This window comes from Drosophila sulfurigaster, chromosome X (assembly GCF_023558435.1).
Source record: "Drosophila sulfurigaster albostrigata strain 15112-1811.04 chromosome X, ASM2355843v2, whole genome shotgun sequence".
NCBI lineage: Eukaryota > Metazoa > Arthropoda > Insecta > Diptera > Drosophilidae > Drosophila > Drosophila sulfurigaster.
Window position 1 is genome coordinate 19,439,719 of NC_084885.1, and position 5,861 is coordinate 19,445,579.

Sequence of the window (5,861 nt, forward strand, 5' to 3'; positions counted from 1 at the left end):
CGACAGAGTTAGCAACATCATCAGAGTCATAGTCGTAGTCATCATCAGTGTCAGCGTCGTGTGCTCATTCCAAGTACTTAGGAAACTTTGCACTATATAAGCTTAACTTTTTTAACCACAACAGCGACGTGGAACGCAGCAAAAGCAAAAGCGAGGACGACGAAGAGTCACAGTCGCAGCTCTTTATAAGGCAATAATATGACAATAATGACGCTGTTGACAGTGCGACAACATGACGCACTGCCCGACCCAAAAAAAAGCAAAAAATAAGAATAACTAAATGTGCTAACAAGCTAAGAACAGCGCGTGAGGACTTTGCAAAAAAAAATAAGAGAAGAGAAGAGAGAAAACTGTTGCATACTTTCGTGCGCATTTGAATAATTCGCAGTTGAAGTTGCAGTAAATGCAAATTGTTAAATAGCCGAGTTGAGTTGAGTTGAATTTAACATTTGGAGAGCTTAAGCAATGGACTCGATAGCTGACCAACAGGCCAAAGGAGCAGCCAAAGCAGCAACGGCAACGGCAAACAGTCTTATCAAAAGGAAATGAGAAAATTTTTGTTCATTTCCTTCAAATGTCACTACACCTACACTTTGACTTGTTGCCCTGAGACGGCTCTCGACTCAGTCTCTGACTCTCGACTCTGACTCTCGACTCTTAGGCAAATCTCAGAGGACTAAACTCGACCCACTGGGGACGAGCACCCGAAAAAGCAAAGCAAACTAAACGAAACCAAACAAACCAAAACCAAAGACATGGCAAAACCAAACTAAACCAAACCAAACCAGACTAGACTAGACTAAACCAAACTAAACCAGAGTCAGAGAAAGAGAGAGAGAGACAGAGAGAGGGCGCAAAAAAAATAGAAGAGATAGAGACAGAGTTCAAGCTTCAATAGTTGGCATCATTTTGCTGTCACTTTGCTGGATTGTTTGTGGAAATACTTGTGCCAAGCATAAGCACTACTTATCTACTTAGTTATTAATCAATTTGACAGCTGCTTATGCATCGTGCATCCACACTCCACAACTCCAAGCACTCTACAAATATATATGTATGTACTTGTTAAGCAAAGTGAAGTTGTAACTATTTGCTTAGCAATGACACAGACACGATTAAATTAATTCGCACAGCATATTTGGTGGTACATTTTTTTATGCCCACTTTATACATCATTTTAGTACAAGATATTTGTCTGAAGATACAAGATACTTCGAAGATGGTAGATGATTATTTTTGTAAACCAGTGTGAAGATACTTAGTGTTCAATTGTGGTTTCTCAAGTGAACCTTGACCAACTGAGAATCGTTGAACTTGAAGCAGACACCTGAAGGCCTTAATGGCTCTGGCTCATCTTATTTCAATAAGAATTTCAGTGCAAATTCGAAATAAAAGATCTACTTTTGTTCTTTATAAATTAAAATACAACAATTGTGAGTTAAATGCCTCGCTTAGAGATTGTTATAAATTATAATTTAGAAAATATATCAAAAGTGTTTGATTTTCTTGTTGATCAACTCTTAAATTAACAAGTAAGAAAGCTGTAGTCAACTATACTCGACTGTGAGTTACCCGCCACTTATTTTGAATAAAAGCAAAATATACCAAATAAAATGAATGATGAATGAATGATGAAGTACTAGATTCTTACAAAATAAACCAGATTAGGAGCAAAAGCAACTATGACCTGTAGGAAGTGCAATGTACAATCTAGAAGTATAAATAAATAAAATTATTATCCGATCGAAATCAAATTCTCAGGAATCATAAATACTATAGTTAGTATTGTCTCCATCTTAAAGCGGGCATAAAATGTAATGAACTTTTAAACAACTAGTATGTTGATCGTGGCAACAACTGAAGGCATCAAGTAGATTGCGTCTGCCAGCAACGTCTGTGTTGCTCAGTTGCCAAATGGCCGTGGTAATAAGGAGACATCAGCTTAACAGCCTTAAAAGCTTTGCTCATGTTGGCCTTTTTTCTTCTCTTCTTTCTCTTTCTTGTTGTTGTTGGTTTTGTTTGATTCATTTTTAGGCAATCGCTAACTCAATTTTTCAATGCTATTTTCGATTTGTTTTTAAGGAGCAAATCTCCCCATATCATGCCCCAACCCCGTTCAGTTCGGTTGCGGCTCACTGATGAACGTACTGTGTTAGGCTGTGAAAATCCACATTATCTGCTTTTCGTTTTCGCTTTGTTGTGCGACATTTTGTAATGCGTCGCAAATCGAAAGAAAATGAAAGCGACGTTGCGCAAACAGAAATCCTTTGTTAATTAGTAAAACGAGAACAAAAATGAACGAGAGGCAGAAGAACAAGACAAGACAACAAGAGGAGTGGGCGTGGGGATGTGGGCGTGGCCACCATTGTTATGGGCGTGACATTAGCATGTACTTATTTTTGGCAATTGTAAAAATTGCCACGACGCCGGCTTAACACAAGCCAAAGAACAAACAGACAGACAAACACACAAAATTTCAAGTTCGAGATGTAGATGAAGAACACGCCGCACACAAAAGCCAAAGAAGAGGGTTGAAATGGGATGCAGGGAGGGGTCGAGGGGTGGAGGGGTGGCAAGGGCGAACGGAAGAGGCAGACAAACAAATGTTGACTTGGCTTAGAATGTAATTAAAAATGGAGCACACAAAAAAAAAACAAAAAAAGAACATGAAAAAGTTCAGCTGATTATTTGGTACAAATCTCCTGTCAACCCAGTGGATCCTCTTCCTCTTCCCCTCTCCTCTCCGCTAACCACGCCTCTTCAGTGCCTACCACATGTATTTAAAGCTATTTAGGTAAACGTTAGACACTCGCGCGTTGCACATCGAGAAGGTGCGATTTTGGAATTTTTACATGCGCTGCCTGCACGTGACATGGCTGCCAGGATACCGAGCTAAAAGGATACAAGAATATTTGGTACAGCCTCGCAACGAGCTGCGAGAATAAAATAACAAGCTCAAAGCGTTGCTAACCCAAAATTATCGACCAAGAGATATCTCTCAAAGTGAAACAACAGATGCATTACATGGAAGCACATAGTATAATACTTAGATAAAGTATATTCATTTATAAAAATGATGTACTCTTAAATAGAAATAGCAATTTTAAAGATTTTAGTCATTCAATTAAAATTAATTAAAATATATATCTTAATTGCTAATTATCTTTTTTTGACAAATGAATTTTTCCACAAAAAATAAACTTAAAAGCCTCGACAATAAACTTAAAAGAAATATGTAATTTCTCTAGTAAATCCAATTAATTGACATGTTTCTTAAAATAATTTTGACAGCAACTGAATACAACTACTTTATATAGTTTCAATAAATCAATATAACTCTGAATTAAACAAATTACTTTAATTACTTCAACTTACCATAAATACACAAACAAAACCTTTTAGCATTCCATAAAAAATAAAAACAAACAATGAAGATAATATTTTATGACTATTTAATAATGTCTGTTTTATTAAGGACGTGTTCTGAAAATAAAATTGAAAATTAATAAGCAAGCTAATGCGTATCTATTCATAGAGAGAAAAGTAGTTTGAATGAAATACATTTCATATAAAATTGTTTTAAGAAATAATCAAGCTTATGAATATAAAATTTAAAGATTCATTGAAATGTTAAATTAATATTTATTTTCAAAAGAGAAAATAATACTTTAAATACTATACAAAAATTAATTTATTTTTAAATGAAAATTGAAAATGAATAACCCAGTAGTTACATATGATATTAATGGATATCAAATAATAGAACAATTAACAATTAATTAATTAAGAAATTAAATAGATAAAAATCAATTTGTATTTGATATTAATATCATAATTAATTAAAACACTGATATATTTATTTTTAATAGACAAAACAACACATAAAAAATATTTGAAAGATAGAATATTTAAATGAAAATTTAAAACTAATGAAAGCTAAATTGACATTAGGATTTGTCTTCCCACTTCTTCAGCCCTTAAGCCAAGTCGTGCATACCCTATTTGAGTGCTTTTAAATGGGAGGAAACAGAATGGGGATTTACATTCATGTACCGCGCAGCACGTTGTGCAGGACGTGAGCACGAATAGCCAAAAGGAATTGTGGTTGGGGCTCAAAAAGGGGAAAGCATATGTGGACCTACATATGTATGTGCTTGCCATATACATGTGTAGTTATGTCTGTGTGTGTGTGTGTGTGTGAGTGTGGCAATGCAAACACAAAAGCAAATCATTAAAGAAAAACTTGCAGAAAATTATGTTTATTCCTTGTTTGTCTTTCCATATGTATTTTTCATACACTACACAAAAGTCGATGACGTCGTCGATGCCGCAAGTCAAGTTAAATATTCACAAATGAAAATAATAATTAAATGTTGACAAACTTTTTCAATAGAGAAGATATTTACTTACGCAAATCAAAATATTTGATTCTCTAATTTGAATTTGCAATTTCTAACAAATCGGATTAATATTTAACAATCATTTAAAGAGTATATTTTCTGTGAACTTGCACAGCACAAGTTTTCTATCTTGTTTGTTTTCTGTTTTTTTTCTTTCTCTTCTTTTCATTTTTTTTGTTGCTTTTTTTGTTTTTTGGCTCGTTCCATTTTTCCGAGCCTTTTCAACTCTTGCGATTTTCGGTGTGTTCCGTGTTTTGTCTGCCTTTCGTCGTGTCTCATATTCTGAATTTTATGCGTTCTGTTTGTCGTCATTGCGTTTGTAGATTGCGGGGATCGAGAATAGGGGAAAAGAGAATGTGAATACACTCATATGGCTGGATCTATGAGTGTATGAGTGTGTGGGTGTGTGGGTGAGTACATGCTGCAAAGTCAACTAATTAAACATTTTAGACGAAATGAAAATTTTTCGTCTATGCGACGCAAGTTAAATATTATTTTTATGTTTCTGTTGAATTTTGGTGGTAAGAAGCTCTTAAATTTCATTTCGACGCATTTTCACTTGCCATTTCCATTCAAGTCTTGTTCCTGTTATCCTTCGTTGTCCTTGCTGCGTATTTACTTTGCACCAAGCCAAAGAAAATGATGCGCGTATTTCGCGTCACATCAACTTTTCAGCCATATCAAAGGGTTTTTATTTCTTTAGATTCTCCTTCGCCGACAGCAAAATATAAACACAAAACTTGCCATACTTTTGCCTTCGCTAAGGACACTCGTAAAGGTAATCGACTTGCCCACAGCAAACTTGTTAAAAGTTATTCAAATAATTATTTCATTTTAACTTTGACAGGTGCAAAAAAAAGTATAAAAAACAACAAATTGATTTCAACGTGAAGTAAATGTAAGTATTTAAATGTATATAAGTAAATACGAAATGTAAATATTTATGTGTGAAGCTGGTTAATTTAAAAACCAAGTCTAAACAAGATTTGTGAAGTACGTTTTACTTTCTATAAAAATATTCTTAGAAATATCTCGAAATTATCATAATATAAAAATGTATCTCAAGAGTCTAATGAAAATATTCGCTGCGTGTGAGAAAGTTACTTCTAGGAAACGGAAAAGAATACGTGCTAATGCTAATGTCGATAAAAATTGCTTGCTAATGAATTCAGCAATGAATTCCAGCAAATAATTAAACGCTAAAAGTGTCAAATGAAATAAAATGCCCAAGTGACAAATGTAAACGCGAGTTGTTCGAGACACATATACATACAAACTCGACACTCACACACACACACACACATTCGTCTCGTAATTCAGCTGTCACGTGTAGGCCAAATAAAATTGAAATATTCAAGACGTTTCCCGCGACGCGATGCGAAGCGAGGAAGTAAGAGCATAAACTGCCAAATGATTCTGTGTATTCGGTGCACTTCGCCGCATCGCATCGCATCGCTTCGC

General features: G+C 34.8%; 1 long non-coding RNA gene across 1 annotated transcript; it reads left to right on the plus strand.

Annotated features, from left to right (window-relative positions):
- The first annotated feature begins 5,189 nt into the window (after nucleotides 1-5,189).
- LOC133849192 (uncharacterized) lies at nucleotides 5,190-5,555 on the plus strand. The gene is made up of 2 exons (XR_009895339.1): nucleotides 5,190-5,298; nucleotides 5,426-5,555. It is a non-coding gene; the product is annotated as an uncharacterized LOC133849192 (long non-coding RNA).
- The last annotated feature ends 306 nt before the right edge of the window (nucleotides 5,556-5,861 follow it).